Below are 17,776 nucleotides of genomic sequence, written 5' to 3'. Positions count from 1 at the left end.
AGATACCAGAAAATGGATAGATCTCCCATGCTCTTGGATAGGTAGGCTAAACATAGTAAAAATGGCAATTAATAGATTCAATGCATTACCAATCAAAATATCAATGTAATTCTTCACAGACCTTGAAGGAACAATAATCAACTTCATATGGAAAAATAGAAAACCCAGGAGAGCCAAAAAAAATCATGTACACTAAAGGAACTTCTGGAGGTATCACCATCCCTGATATCAAGGTCTATTACAAGGCTACATTAATGAAAACAGCTTGGTATTAGCATAAAACCAGACAGTTTGACCAATGGAATCAAATTGAAGGCCTGAATTTTAATCCACACAGCTATGAACACCTGATTTTTGATGAAGAAGCTAAAATTATATAATAGAATAGAGAAAGCATCTTCAACATTGGTGCTGGAATAACTGAATGTCAACATGTAGAAGAATGAAAATAGATCCATATCTATTGCCACGCACAAAACTCAAGTCCAAATGGATTAAAGACCTCAATATAAATCTGACCACACTGAACCTGATAGAAGAAAAAGTGGGAAGTAATCTTTAATGCATGGGCACAGGAGACCACTTCCTAAATATAACCCCCACTAACACAGACAATGAGAGCAACAATAAATAAATGGGACCTCCTGAAACTGAGAAGCTTCTGTAAACCAAAGGACACAGTCAATAAGACAAAAAGGCAACCTACTGAACAGAAAAAGATCTTCAGCAACCCCACATCAGACAAAGGACTGATCTCCAATATATATAAAGAACTCAAGAAATTAGACATCAAAAATGAACATAGTTGAACATGTTTCTTTCATAGAGAATTCTCAACAGAAGAATCTCAAATGGCTGAAAGACACTTAAGGAAATGTTCTACATACTTAGCCATCAGGGAAATGGAAAACCAAACAACTCTGGGATATCATCTTACACCTGTCAAAATGGTTAAGATCAAAAACACCAATAATAGCTTATACTGAGAGGATTTGGAGTAAGGGAAACACTCCACCATTGCTGGTGGGAATGCAAACTTGTACAACCACTTTGGAAATAAGTATAGCAGTTTTTTAGAAGATTGGGAGTCAACCTACCTCAGGATCCACTCTTGGTCATATACCCCAAAGATGTTCAATCATACCACAAAGCCACATGTTCAACTATGTTCATAACAGCATTATTTATAATAGTCAGAATCTGGAGACAATCTAGATGCCCCTCAACTGAAGAATGGATAAAGAAAATGTGGTACATTTACACATTAGAGTACTACTCGGCTATAAAAAAAATGACATCTTAAATTTTTCATGCAAATTGATGACTAGAAAACACCATCCTGAGTAAGGTAACCCATACCAGAAAAGATGAATATGGTATGTGCTCACTCATAAGTGGATACTAGGTATAAACAAAGGATATTGAGCCTATAGTTCATGATTCTAGACCATCTAAGTAATAAGGTAAACCCTGAGAAAAACATATATAGATCCACCTGGAAATTTGAAATAGTTAAGTTCCTCTGACAAAATTGGGAACATGTGGGTAGGGGAAAAGGGAGGGTAGAAGGAGAATAGGAGAGGAAAAGGGAAGGGATAGGGAGAACTTGAGGAAATGGGATAGTCAGAATGGAGAAAGGACAGAGATGAGAGCAAGGAAAGAGATATCTTGATTAAGGGAGCCATTATAGGGTTAGCAAGAAATCTGGCTCTAAAGAAATTCCCAGGAATCCCCAAGGATGACCCCAGTTAAGACTAAGCAATAGAGGAGAGAGTACCTAACCTGCCCTTGTCCTATAGTCAGATTGATAAATATCTTAAATATTACCACAGAACCTTCATCCAGCAACAGAGGCACTGGACTCCTCTGTTACCAACATTGGAGCACTGGACTGAGCTACCAAAGTCCAGTTGAAGAGTGGGAGGAATAAATATGAGCAAAGAGGTCAAGACCATGATGGGTACACCCACTGAAGCAGTCTACCTGAGCTAATGGGAGCTCACCAACCCCAGCCATACTGGGAAAGAACAAGCATAGGACCAAACTAGTTTCTCACAGTTCACAGTTGCATGGCTGGGACAGACTGAGGGGCCACTGGCAGTGGCACCAGGATTTATCCCTATTGCCTGTACTGACATTTTGTAACTTCTTCTCTTTAGATGGATACCTTGCTCAGCCTAGATATAGTGTAAGAGCCTTGGACATTCCCAAAAGCAATGTGCCTTACCCTCTCTGAGAAGTGAATGGGGGTGGGTTGAGGGAGTAAGTGGAGGGAATGGGAACTTGGATTGGTATGTATAATGAAAAAAAGATAGTTTGTTTTCTTTTGTAAAAACAAAATAAAAAGACTGAAATAATGCCAGTAAGCTTCATAAGTATCTAGCTCTTAAATTTGTGCTAGCTATGAACTAAACATGCTTTGAAATACAAAAAAGTCAGTAATTTATAGTGTGTGTGTGTGTGTGTGTGTGTGTGTGTGTGTGTGTGTGTGTGAAATGCTATGGAGAAATAAAGCAGGCCCCTCTGTGAATGGTAAAGTGGATGTCTGAAAGGTACAATGGCTGTAGAGTATCAACAACATAAATCAAGTGTGAGTCTCAATAGCTAGAGCACCAATTACATGATAACAAGCTAAAACATTTTTACTTATAATTTAAAGAAGAACAGTTATATCTCTACTGTTCTTTCACAGAACTTTTTCATCTTCTTAGACATTGTATAACACTGTGGAGAGGTGGTAAGTTCCACAGTGACAAGTTTCCAACACTTGTCTCTTTGGAAATCTCATGGTCTGGACAAGGAGTGCAATTATAGCAACAGGCAGGCCTCCCCTCCTGGGGGGATTTTCTGAATCCAGGACCACAGCTCTCACTGCACACAGAGCGAGGAAGCTGAGATTAAATACATGATGAAAATACTCAGAAGTGCACAGTTTTAGAACAACAAAAATGTTATTTTCCAATACCGAACATGGCAATGGCATGTCTTATTTTTATAATTTGCAGACTGCAAATTCTTGTTTTGATGTACTACTTCTGATTCAGTATAGTATACCCTATAAAGTTCATTGTGTTTATGCAATGATTCAAAACAACATAAATCTGAACAATTGTTGGAAATGTAAGAGGTAGTGAAAACTAAGACTATGCAAAGTAATTCAGTACATATCTAAATGGGAAACTGTAATGCCATACTGATCCTATTGTGTACATTCTGACAGCTGGAGTAAGCAGATTTGCTTCCTAATGGTAATGCTTAATTTACATTTGTCAACTTGACAGGATTCAGAATTACCATCGAAACCACTCTTCTTGACTGTCTGTGAGAGATGATTTACATTAGGGTACTTGAAGTGAGAAGACATATAATTAGGTAGCACCATTTCATTGGCTGTAGTTAAGGACTGAAAGAAAGAAAAGGATGTGAAGAGTGTTCATCTCTATTTACTTCCTAACTGAAGATACAACATGACTCACTTTTCAGGCTCTTGTCAACATGATTGCCTAAATTAGTATAGACTGTTCAGGTCAAGTAGGATCCAGGAAAATCTTTGTTCTTAAGTTATGTCTGCCTGTTTTTTTTTTCTTTTTTTCTTGATTGTCTAACAAATTGCTTCCTTCATCAGGAGCAAGACATGTAATTTATCCATGACCATGTGCCCTCCATGCTACTGGGCATTGTCATGTGCCTGAAAGCAAAAGGTGCATGTACTGATACTTTATAATCTGGCAGTCAAATTAATGGTCTTGTCATGTAGTTTCAGCACTGGGATAAAATCTTAAAATTAGACACTGTATTTATAACTAGAAACATGTGCCCATAGAAAAAAATTATGGAAAAACAAATTATTTCATTACTCAGAATAAGGCAACAGAAATTTCTTCATATGACAGTAATTTTATGCATACTGCTGGGCACTGTATACAGAACCAACAATCATTGCATCCACAAACAAACGTTTAGTGACATAGAGATCAAAGCAGTGATATGAGGTCCAACCCACCTCTGTAAATCCTATAGCCCATTGTACCATATTGTCAGACAAAAACAGTCTTGACCCTGTGGAGAAAATGTTCCAACTTTCATCTTGTGTCTGAGACCATCTGGAAAATTTCAGAGGTTAAGAATATCATATTCTACATCTAATTTCCTTTGTGAATCCAAAATCACAAGGTTTCCAGCACCATTTTTGAAATGGATTTTCTTGAGATAAGGGTTAAGCTAAAAGAAATGCAGAATATGGTGATGAATTTATTCCCAGAAAAGTTCAACAGAACCCAATGAAGCAATGGGTCTCATTATCTGTTGGAGGAAGGTCATTGGTTAATTAAATAAAGAAGCTGCTTGCCCTGATAGGTTAAAACATAGGTGGGAGGAGCAAACAGAACAGAATGCTGGGAGGAAGAGGAAGTGAGCTCACAGACTCAACAGCTCTCCTCTCGGGGGCAGACGCCTCAGAGAGACACGATGCTCCACTCTTGCAGGCAGAGGCGAGAGCTCTGCTCTCTGAGGCACACGCGATGAAGCTCCGACCCAGGATGGACTAGAATCTCCCTGGTAAGCCACCTTGTGGGCTACAGCAGATTATTAGAGATGGGCTAGTCCAGGTGCGAGAGTTAGCCTAGAAGAGGCTACATAGAAATGGGCCAAGCAGTGATTAAAAGAATACAGTGTCCATGTAATTATTTCAGGTAAAGCTAGCCGGAGGTGGCCGGGGTGCTGGAGACGCAGCCCTGCCACTCCAATTACTACAATTATCCTAGATTCCTGACATTAATTGCAAGCTATATCAAGCTATTAAAATTTAAGTGGATGAAGACTGAAAGTGAACATATTGTAACATTTCTAGATGGTCAGTTGATGCACACACACACACACACACACACACACACACACACACAGAGTAACACCCAAAGAAAAATATTTAGTCTATAAATGTTGATTAAGTCAAATTGCCACAATCTTGAAGTGCTTGCCATGGCTCAAAGTCTCCATTTGTAAATTGGGGTGTTTATGTCCACAGTATAGTAAAATAGTCAGTTAGGTAACTTAACCATAGCTTCAGATACTGAGCCTTAAGGATCTAGTAATATTGACCATTTAGGATCTAGTTTGCCTATTTTTCTTCTGAAATAAGCCTAGAGATAATGGGGTTTCAATTGAGCATATTATCATGAGAAAATTCTGAGGTTAATTGTAACACAAAGTAGATAATGATACACACACACATACACACACACATTTAAATCTTGTTCTTCACACCCATTCATTAGGAACATGTGTCTGCCACAACTACTAGATGACCAATTACAAACAGTCTCACAGATGCATTTTCCAAACATCTGCCAGAGTGTATAGCTACATATTGAGTGCATTTATAAAACCTCACAAGTCATGGTGCTATTGATAAAATATACAAAGAGAGAAATTACCTCCCAAGGGTAGGAATTAACCTCTTCATTTCCAGAGGGATGAATTTTTACTTGTTTAAGAGTCTTCTCACGGACACTGTGAGCCACAGCATATACAGAATTATATATGCTGTAACTCTCTTCAGTCATGTCCATTTCCCAAATATTTCTAGGCAACAGTTCCAAGGAAACATTGGTTAGACAGTTACCCAAAATTTTACAATCAGGTCCAGAAAAAGAGCAATTGAAGTGTATGTTCCACAAAACAGCAAGACAAAGGTCTTCTGGATATTTGGAAGGGTTATATGTCTGGATAAACTTCCTAAATTCAGAAATGTCAGCATGTTGATGTGATGGAGGAAGGTCATGCAAAAATGAGATTCCCATGTAATGAATCAAACATGAAAATAGAAAGATATTTAGATACATCCCATTGTGACTTCATGACCCAAACTTTCCAAGTTATTAAATGTTGTACTGTATTTTGGATTATACCTTGTAAAGATTCAGTATCACCATAAATGATAACCACACTTGCAGATGATTTTAGGATCTGTAGGTGAGTTTTTATGGAAAAGTAGTAAAAGGGAACCATGTTGTCTGGAATCATTTCTACAAAAGCTATGCACGCTCTATTCTTGTCCAGCTCTCCTCTCAAGTCTGAGAGAATTTGGGCCCCATTGTGGTCATCTGTGAGAAACAGTCCCACCCAGGTCCAGTTGAAATGAATCATCAAAGTGATAATGCCATGTGATAGAAAGTGTCCTTTGGTGCTGTCTGGCAGAGAGAAGAGAACTGACCTCTGTCACTCAGGATAGTATAAAATGGCCCAAAAGTAAGCTGAAGGAAATTTCAAATAGGAAACAAGAGGGAAAATATTTATTTTTTGTTTTAACATTAATCAGTTTCCTATGATATAATTACTGGCTTCTATGAGATCCTAATTAAAATGGACAGATCACAAAAGAGACTCAAAGGATGAATTGCCATGAGTGAGACAAGCTGCAGCCAAGAAAGAACTACCATTGTTGCCTGTTTTTCTTTCTGCCCAAATTCACAACATGTTTATTAAAATTCCTCTATTAAGTTTCCCCTTAACAATGAAAATTATAAAAATCTAATCCCAGTAAGCAATAATCATAAAACTGATTTATTAGAATTTGTCTTTTGTATTATTTATATATAAACTGTCAATGTAAAATTATGGTTTGTTGTTCACATCATGCACTTAATAACAAAATGATTATTGTAGAGGCCCAAAAATGTGAGTCTATTTCTAACTTGTCTGATGATCAGAGAGTTTGGAGGTTGCTCAAAATGGTTGACAAGCATGGCTACATGTCCCAACTCAGGATGTGATTACATGGTTCTTTTGACATTATGATAGCTCATACAAATAGATCCTTTCTATTTTGACAGATGGTCAGGATATACAAACATACTTTTTCTTTTGTAATTATGAGGTTACCTGGGGGAATGGTTGCCTTCAGGATACTTGGTCTAGTGTGATTTTACTGCCTAAGCAACAGAATGATAATGACTTGATGGGTCAGAGTGTTAAAGTAATAAACTGTTCACATTGTCCTTTGTATCATGTTAAGAAGTCTTTTGTTACCTTCTTCTTCCTTTTGTGTTAGGGTATAAAAGAGTATGGAGAATTGAACATGGGCGATATTAGTATTCACTGGAATGCCCTCTTGGAGCTTTTTATGGTTTCTGTTTTTATTATTTTCATGCATCTTTGTATTCTTTACTAATATTTCTAAATCCCCACATGCTGTAGGAATTCCTACAGCCAGTACCCTTTAAGATACTGGCTTACTTGGGCATGGTCTCTTATACTATAAATGCCTATGTAAGTGCTCTGTCACCCTCTCTTCTGGCTGCAGGATTTGGTTGCTATTCCCCATTCAAACAAAGGATTGTGATCTGTGAGTCTACCCCTAAATAAATAACTCTTTATTATACTCAATTCTGAGGTAGTGCGGAATTTCTTTTTAGTATCCCTCTTCATGTGGTGCCAACGTGAATGCAAACTTCGCACCTACTACGTGGACTGGCTTAAAGGCCTAATGGGTTCACAGCCCAGAAATTCTCCCTTCCTGACTGCTTGGCTTGCTTTTTACCTACTAAGCAGTTTTTTTTTTTAAATCCCCACCACGGTGGAGGTAAGTGCATAGGCAACCTGGAAATTTCCCAAGCTGGTGCACAATCCCCCGCCCCCAGCCCAGCTGTATTTCCTGCCTCAGGGCAACTTGTGTAGCTTCCAGTTTGTGCTCCCTGCTCCTGAGTTCTGGGTTTCTAGTTCCACTTACGAACTTGATTTAATTGCTTTTAATTTGCCAAGCAAAGCATATTTCTCAGTATTTAACCAGCATTAAGGCAGGAAGCCAAAGTAGTACTGGACTGTGCCTTGCAACACCAGTTGTGCCACCACTAGTCACGACTCTGCAACCATGAAACCTGCTGGACAATAAAGATTATTACACCTAAAACAATTTACCAGACGTTATAACGTAAATATTTTATTAATTAATAAATCAATAAACTTGAAAGTTATATAATGGCAGCATCAGTCCATTCCTGAGAGAATGTTGAGCACCAAAGACACTCTACTTGGGGCATTAACCTAGATCTTTATGCACGAATATACACATCAGAACTAATTCTGATGGAAACCTATAAAAGGACAAGAGGAGAAAGAAATTTCTGTTTTTTGCCTGCTTGCTATCACTTACCTAACAAGTCCATTACTTCACTAGCTTTAGAACCTACATTTTCTGGATTTTAGAATACATATCAAGATAAATGGCTTTGAAATATCTAACTCTGAGATTTACCTTGATCCTCTACAACATGTGCTCACAGAAGTATATGTATACAGGGAAATGTGTGAAGTTTAAAAAGTGTCCATTGAGTAGTAACACACACAATAATAACTCCTCTGGCAACAGAGATACAATAAACCATTTTATGTAGAATAGAAATAAAAAGACAACATGTAAATTGAAAAAATAATGTATCAGTAGAACTTAAAGTATTCACGCTATATCATATTATACAAAATTCACCCCCATAAAACACATACACATAAACAAACCCATGCATTTGAAGAGATAGACAAAAAATAGAATGTTGTCATCATGAAAAAATATCTAATATTTTGTAGAAATGTGTTTCTATGTAGGAGTGAGGAGGCCACTTGTTTGTCCCGGTTGCCTGGCTAGCTTAGCCCCAAAATAACCACACAGAAACTGTATTAATTAAATCAGTTCTTGGCCCATTAGCTCTAGCTTCTTAGTGGCTAAGTTTTACATCTTAATTCAACCCATTTCTATTAATCTGTGTATCACCACATGGTAGTGTCTTACTGGCAAAGCACGTCTATCTCTAGCGGTGGATCCATGGTGTCCCCTGACTGCTTTCTTCCTCCCAGAATTCAGGTCTGTCTTCTCTGCCTACCTAAGTTCTGCCATATCAGGCCAAGGCAGTTTCTTTATTCATTAACCAATACAAGAAACACATAGACAGAAGGACCTCCCACACCATACCTAGTAATGTAAATACATTGAAATAAATGTAAATTTTTATGGGAAAAATAAAATTGAAATATGACTTAAATTACAAAACAGAACAAGAACTAAAAACAAAAAAAAAAAAGAACCTATTCAAGGTGATATAAAATCTCCAAGCCTGAATGCAGTTTTCTGGAGATGAGGCCAGACGTGGAATACTTGTGCCATATGTCCTTTAGTTTCTATTTTAAAAGTTTTATGAGCCTCCAAAATGATTTCTATAAAAATCTCTACACATTTTCATGTGCACCTGCAGGAAATAAGGATTTTTCTTTGCCATCAGCCTTTCAAACACTTATGATTAGAATTCTTGATGTTAACCATTATACTGGGTTAAGCTGGTACTTCTAGATAATTATAATTTTCTTTACACACCAATCACACAGCCAAGTATCCGTTTAACAAGGAGAAAAATGAGCGGTTGAAGACATGGCCTAAACAAGAAATGCAAGTGACAGGCTGGATCTAAACATGCAGTGGAGTAAAATTAGACCATTATCCTCCACCTTGCATAGGAATCAGTTCAAAACAGTTCACAATCCTAAGCTTAGAACATGAAACATTGAAAGTTATAGAAGAACACACACCTAACAATCGTCAAAACATTGGTGTGGGCAAGAACTTACTGCAGAGAATGCCAGTGTCACACAAATTAGCCCCAGGAATCAAAAGATGGAACCACACAAAATGAAGACACAAATGTGGAAAAGAAAAAATATTTTGTAGAGCAAGGTAAACTATAACCAGAATACCATATGATGAGAGAAAACACTTTCCATTTGTTCTTTAGATTTTGGGCTAATGTAGAAAGGTTTCAATTAACTGGAGGAGTTGTAAATCAAGGGAATAAAGCCTCCAACCAACAATGAGTAATGACATGAGCAGATCCTGTACAAAAGAAAAGCACATACACCTAGCACCCACTTTAAAAGGTTTTCAACATCGCTGATCATCAGGAAGAACCAAAACTAAAAAATAACTACGCATTGATTGTTTTTAGTATTTTAGTGTTTTAGATACGCATTGGCTCCACCCAAGGCCTTGGGCTGTCTGACCTGAAAGAGGCAGTGCTTCTTGTTTGACTATACGATGTCTTATCAGGAAGGAGGGAGAGTGGTTGGTCTTTCTTTGGTGGTGAAGACTAGGAGAGGTGGCATAAAGCAGCATGTGATTGGTCTCCAGCTTTCCAAAGACTTTGAAACTTGATTTACCATATCCTGTATTCATGAGTGTATTATCCTTTTTCATATTTAAAAATTCTTAGTACCCCTTAAACAGACACACATGGATTTATTATAACAACTGGCCTTGTGACCTTCCAATCTCTGCAGCTGTTGGTGAGTTTGGATCCCTGAGACACAAGATCCCCACCCCACAGCTTCCTGCCCTTCAAGTAGTTTCAACCTCCACCACATCACCACATGCTCCCTTAGCCACCTCTGTTTGCTACAGGAGTTGCTTGCTAGCTTGTGTACTAGGTGCATTGAACTGTGGGTCCAGCCTGACCCATTTTTTTTTTTTTTTTTTTTGGCAAAAAGGAGACTTGGCACTTACTCTATTCTGGCACCAGCCCTACAGCTCCCAGCTCCCATCTTCAGTTTGGACAAGCTCCCAGCTGTTCTGTCAGGGTCATATGCTCAGGAGCTGCTCTGCCCCGGAGGCCAGCAGCTGTCTGCATGCCCTTTCACAGTCCTACCAAACTGCTAAATCGGAACAATGCCTGTGGTAAATTAGCCTGAAGGCCTGAAGAGTCCACATTCCAGCTTCCAGAGTTCCCTGTGGAGTTCCAACTCCACTTAAGCACCAGACAGATCTGCTCAGGTTTTTGGAGCACTACGCGAGTTGAGGACTTCTAAAATCGTTCAGTGTACTGCTTCATTAGTATGCATAATCTGTTGTGCTCTCTGTACTTCTGTCTAGTACTTGGGGGTACCAGGTGGAAGTTTGCTCGGGTGAGTCTCTAATTTACAGGAACCCTCTCTGGGAGCCTGAGTCAACCTTATCTGACCTGGTCTGGTGGTACACCTGCGGCCCCTGCTGGTCAAGAATTGTCATTACAGTCTAAAAATAATTAGGACACCTAGAAGAGTCTCCGGAGGATTTTTTTCTGAGGTCATACAGAAATTTAAAACATTTTTGGTTTCTAATATGGATGGAATTTTAGAAGAGATATACGACCTACCTTGTAAGTATACATTTTTAGCTATAGTTACTATTAGTCTGGAAATTCATATCATATCCTTAAAAATGATTTGCCAACAGTGCCAAGAGTGAGAAACTTACTGAAATAGTACAGACTTTACAAAGTGGTAATGGGGGATTAGCCAAAAGGATTCATTCAATTGGAAAATGATAATAATAAATTGGCAGGCAAAGTTCATTCCTTGGGACATGGAAATGATAAATTAGTAGATAAAATTCGTTCCGTGTCAAATGGTTATGAAAAACTGACAGATAAAACATTGCTTTTGGAAGACAATCTGAATGCCACACAGGTAATATCTAAGGATAAAAGGTATCATTGATGAATAAAATGAAATTTTTAGAATTATATGCAAATGATGAAAACAAGAAACTGACTGATCTAATGAAATCACTGGAATCATTCATGTTCAGAAGTTCAGACCCTACAAAAATCAGTGAAAAATAGATTTCAAGCTTGAGAAGAACTTACTATAATGATAAAAAGAAAATTAAGACACCAATGAAAGGGATTAGAGGGAGCTAAACCTCTGTAAAACCTTACGGAGTCAGAGATGGCCTGCCTATAGTCATGAGTTCACTTGCTATGATCTATCCTGTTATTATTGTGTAAAGTCAGCTAATGTTAATTGTCCTGAAGGGTATGCAGATTGTAAATGGAAGTCTGTACATACGAAAGATTTCAATGATACTAAGGAAGCAATAGTGTCCTATTACACATTCAGTATATGTAAGGCAGATGCTGAATACCTGGTCTTCTAGGAACAGAATCACTCTAAATGGCTGGAATCAACTAGTCTCAGCAGTATTAGAATATAGTCATCAGCTACCATGGAAAAACTGGTTGAGAGAAGAAGCTAAGGCCCTTGAACAGCAAGATAAGTTTAGATGTTTTGAGATTTCTCATCTCCTTGATGAGGGCTGTTTTACTGACATAAATAAACAGACTACCTTAGTTGAACTCACATTGTTCACATACTGTAAGGGAGCCTTAAATGACTGAGATAAGATTCAAGAATCAGAAAAATAATTGAGCCATTTACTAAAGTTATACAAGGCTCAAAAGAACCCTTCACTGACTTTTTGCAGAGATTCACTGAAGATGTAAAAGGAGCAATATCAGATCAAGTTAGATGACTACTAGTTGAATCTTTCTCTTTTAAAATGTTAATTTAGAATGAAAAATAATTGTGCCTTTAAAGGTCAGATCAGCACCCATGGAAGAATGAATGCAACACAGTCAATATTGAGTCTCATAATTACAGCAATGAGGTTTGGATAGGAGAGGTGATGTTCAAAGGCCTGAAGAGATATCAAAATGTCAAATGTTATAAATGTGGTAAACAAGGACATCTAATAAGAAATTGTACATAGAGTGTTACTAGACATGATGTTTTTCTAGGAATGACCCAGATAGAAGACCTCAAACTTCTGGATTATGCAGAAGATATTGCAAAGGCCAAGATTGGAAGAATGAATGCAGGTCAATAAGATGCAAACAAGGCAATTATTTACCATGAGGAAATGACTTGGGGGGCCTCTTACAGGCCCTCAGGTTGATCGTGGTCTAATCATTCCCAGTCACTGTGGAGGAAACTCCTCCCCAGACCAATTAGAGTATCTATTGTAAAAAGCCATTCCACTCTGGATGATAGAATATCTTTGGAGGATGAATAAAAAAATTCCAAGAAGAATCATAAAATGTATACTTTTGCAGACTTAATTATCAAATTATCAAATGCCAATAAATAACATTATAATAGAGGGCCTATTAGACGTGTGTGCGTGTGTGTGTGTGTGTGTTTGTGTGTGAGACTATTATTATCACAGAACCATAGCATCCAATTTGACCTCTTCAGGAGGTAGATATTCAGTCCTAGGATTGAAACCCTATCTCAACAAGAGTAAAACAAAGCATGAGATGGGTTGACTGCATGGGGCCAGAAGTCCAGAAGGAAAGGTTGAAGTCATATGTGGTTAATGTAGCAGTGAGTCCATGGATCTGTGATATGTTACAGTAATGTAATACCCAGATTCATATTTCTCCAAGCTCAGAAGTATACCATAAGCCAATTTATGTTCCTGGGAATAATATTATAAGACAGTATAAAAAACAGCTACTGACCATTCAGGCTGTACAAAAACAGGGCATAACAGATATTGAACTGTCAGAGGTAAGGTACCAACAGCCTTGCTCTTGAAATGGCTAACTGACAAACCTGTCTGGGTTGGACAGTGGCCTCTGACATCAGAGAAACCAAAGGCTTTAGAGCAGCTGGTCCAGGAACAACTAAATGATGAACATATTAAAGAATCTATCAGCCCTTGATTAAAAAGAAATCTGGAAAATGGAGAACACTAAAAGACTAGAGAGCCCACAGCCTGGAATGCCTTTGTCTTTTCTGTTACCTAAAGAATGGCCTATTATAGTTATTGGCTTAAAAGACTGTTTCTTCACTATGCATCTACAAGAAAAGGATAGGGAAAAATTTGCCTTCACAGTACCTACTTATAATAATTCTTAGCCAGTTAAGAGATTTCAATGGAAGATTCTTCTACAGTGAATTTTAAGTAACACTACCCTGTACCAATATTTTGTGTAAAATCTGTTGGAAATAGTTCCTGTATAGTTTCCACAATCTATAATTTACCATTATATGGACAATATCTTATTAGCTGATTCAAAGGTAGACATTTTAGAAAAATGTTTGAAAAAGTAATGGAAGGTTTTCATTGCTGGGGATTACAAGTTGCTCGCCCCTGAACAAAGAAGAGATTTTAGCAATTACTTAGCATATAAAATAGGTCTACAAAAAAGTTAAACCCTAAAAGGTACAAATCAGGAAAGATCAGTTGTTGACTCTTAATGTCTTTCAAAGTTTGCCAGTAGTCACTTCCAATTTACAGACCATTATTGGGATAGAACCTTATAAACTGAGTAATTTGTTCAGTACTCTAGAAGGGGACAGGGATATAAATAGTCTAAGAAAATTATTAGCTAAAGCTGAAAAAGAGTTGCTTTGGTGAAAAAGAAATTACAGAATGCACACGTGGACCCTGTGGATCCAAAGTTTAACTGCATTCTGGTTATATTATCCTCCAGACAATACTCTAAAGGGATTTTGAAGCAGAGGGAAGGCATATTGGAGTGGATATTTCTGCCACATAAACAGAGTAAGAAATTAAAAACATAGGTGGAAAAGATTTCAATTTTGATTTTAAAGGAAAATTTAGAGTTTGTTAATGGACAGGAATGGACTTATAAGAAATTATAGTACCTTTAACTAATGAGTACATTTCCTCTTTATGGAATGATAGTGAATATGTCAAAGAGCTTGCAATCTTTGTTTTTTTTTTGGGGGGGGGAAGAGATAAACAACAGTTATCCTAAAAGAAAGAGTATTAAATTCTTAAAAAGAACCAGTTGGATCCTTCCATGCACTGTAAAGAGAACATCAATCTTTGAAGTCCCTATGTTCTATACTGATGCAATTAAATCAGGAAAGGCAGGGTATACATCAGGAAACTTTAGCAAATTGGTTAAAAGCCCTTATAATTTGTGCTAAGTTAGAATTGTATGCCATTCTCATAGTACTAATAGATTTTACAAAACCTCTCCACATAGTTACTGATTCTCAATGTACAGAAAGAGCTGTTTTATATATTTTAACTGCTGAATTTATTCCGGATAAAATTAGCTTCATTATTTATACAATTACAGGAAATAATAGGAATAGGAATCATCTCACTTATATAATACACATCAGATTTCATATGGATCTGCAAGGTCCTCTAGTACAAGGTAATGATGAAATTGATCTCTTATTAATATGAAATTTCATAAAGTCACCGTGTTAACAGCACAGATTTGAAAAAGGATTTTTCCATCACATGGCAACAAGCCAAGGAAATTGTAAAACAAAAATGTCCTATATATTCCTTCTATAACCAAACTCCATTACCTACAGGGAGTAACCCTAAAAGTATGCAAAGAAAGGAAATTTGGGAAGTGGATATGTTTCATTTTGCAGAATTTATTTGGAAAACTTAAATATGTATATCATACTATAGATTGTTCTCAGGATTTCAGGGGGAGACTGCTTTGAGTTCTGAAAAGGATGATTTTGTTATTACATGCCTATTAGAAATAATGGCCATTATAGGTATACCTGTATAAGTTAAGACTGATAGTGTTCCAACATATGTCTCCAGCAAAATAAAACCATTTTATGCATATTATAATATTAAGTGTTTTACAGGTATTACACACAATTCTATAGGACAAGCCATCATTGAAAGATCTAATCGCACCTTTAAAAATGTTTAATACACAAAAAGAGAGCAATAGCTCCACAATTTTATGCTAAATTCTGCCTGTGACCTCACTACTTAGACTCTTGTTCTCAATATTTCTTCCCAAGGAAAGAGAAATTGATATGTACTGATATACTGACTAAATAATATATATAACTGAAGGCATATGTGAATATGTATATTTATGGTTATGTATGAGTGAATAATGTATATTTATGTGTTTACATATGTGAATAAGTGTGTTTATGTATGTTCATGTGTAAATGCCTGTATCTGTGTAGGTGCCCATATAAACTTGTGTATTTATGTATATATATGTGTGTGAATATATATATATATATATGTGTGTGTGTGTGTGTGTGTGGCTGTTGAATAAACCCATGACCTGTTTTTTTCCTCCATGATATAGTTATGGAACCTAATCAGCTATGCTGGTCTCTACCTGCCCTTTGCTTGTGGGATTTTGGTGATCATTCTATCACCCTAATCACTAATACAACAGAAGTATTCAGTTGGATGTGAATCAACTCTTGTGCATGTTAAGACTAATAAGCTATGATTTTGCTGGCTAAAGTATTCCAAAAGTGATCTAGAATATGAGCAAGATGAAGACAGGGCATCAACAATAGACTAAAGGCAATTCTATTCAGGTTAAACCAATGAGTTTATTGGTTCTGGAGAATAGGCTAAGAGTAATTTATAGGAGGAAATGGTCACTCAAATTTACCCACATCAATGAAGAGTTCAAACAAGCAGGGATAGAGACTAATAAATATCCTCACTCCCTGGAACTCCCTGTAAGACTTGTTCGCCACAAGCAATTATTAATTACTTTAGTAACCTTGGGGAGAAGCCTTGTGAAACTTGTAAATTATGAGTTCCTGATTTTTGGTGGATTCATAAGTCTCTTGAGTCTTCTTGGTGATCTCCCTAAGTCTTATGAGTCTCCTTTCTCCCTCAAGAAGGGAAGTTGGAATTTGGAAGAAATAGCCACACAACATATGATCTCATTTATCTTGTCACTGACACATTTTCTGTGTCTGTTCAGCCTGAACAATAGATAAGCTGGTAAACACAATCTCAAATTTCTAAAAACATAGTGGAATTAAGACATACAAGCTGCCATTGTGTATTTTTCTCTTCTGTTTTTGTTGACAATCATATTGTAGAAATCAAAACTCTTCCTATCTGCATGCCTTTTAAACCCCCATAGTTGCCTGACACTGGCATAAGAAGGAGACATTTCATTGGTTAAAATTTACTGACTTGTACAAATCTCTTCTTGATGTAGGAGGATCTTCTATCTATCTGTTGCTTCCATTGGTTAATTAATAAAGAAAACCACCTTGCCTGATAGGTCAGAACATAGGTAGGCAGGAAAGACAGAACAAAATGAATCTCCGGCCCAAGATGGACGTGGGTTAGAATCTTCCTGGTAAGCCACAGCCTCGTGGTGCTACACAGATTTAATGAAAATAGGTTAATCAAGATGTGAGAGTTAGCCAATAAGAGGTTAGAAATAATGAGCCAGGCAGTGTTTAAATGAATACAGTTTCTATATTATTATTTCCAGGGCTAAGCTAGCCGTGCAGGAGCCAGGCGGGATGAAAAGCAAGGGTGCTTGCCTCATCACTACATCTCATTCTAATTCTTTGCCCAGGAGATTTTGAACACCCTGAAAGTTTTGTTACCTTTGAGTGCTGTCCTACTCAAGTGTTCTCTAACATAGGGTACTGAACTGAAAAGAGAATTCTCATCAGATGAAGTTCAAATGGCCAAAAGACGCTTAAGGTCATGTTCAACCTCCTTAGCAATCAGAGAAATGTAAATCAAAACAACTTTGAGATAGAATCTTACACCTGTCAGAGTGGCTAAAATCAAAAACACCAATGATAACCTATGCTGGATAGGATGTGGAGTAAGGGGAATACTCATCCATTGCTGGTGGGAATGCAGACTTTTGCAACCACTTTGGAAATCAGTGTGGCAGTTTCTCAGGAAAGTAGGAGTCAACCTACCTCAGGATCCAGCAATATCATTCTTGGGAATATATCGAAGAGATGCCCAATCATATTACAAAAGCGTTTGTTCAACTATGTTCATAGCAGCATTATTTGTAATTGCCTTTTTTTTATTGAGAAAAGGAAAAAAAAGTTTCCCCCTTCTCCGAGCTTCTCATTTCCCTCCCCCTCCTCCCACTTTTCTCCCCCTCCCCCAATTCCTCTCCCCCTCCCTCTCCAGTCCAAAGAGTAGTCAGGGTTCCCTGCCCTGTGG

General features: G+C 37.4%; 1 pseudogene; it reads right to left on the bottom strand.

Annotated features, from left to right (window-relative positions):
* Positions 1-2,699: 2,699 nt before the first annotated feature.
* The window catches only part of LOC101981689, a 129,542-nt pseudogene continuing 114,465 nt past the window's right edge, over positions 2,700-17,776 (bottom strand).

The sequence above is a fragment of the Microtus ochrogaster genome, unplaced genomic scaffold (genome assembly GCF_000317375.1).
Source record: "Microtus ochrogaster isolate Prairie Vole_2 unplaced genomic scaffold, MicOch1.0 UNK16, whole genome shotgun sequence".
Lineage (NCBI taxonomy): Eukaryota > Metazoa > Chordata > Mammalia > Rodentia > Cricetidae > Microtus > Microtus ochrogaster.
The sequence above is the reverse complement of the archived record's forward strand: the minus strand, read 5'-3'. Positions and strand labels throughout refer to the sequence as shown.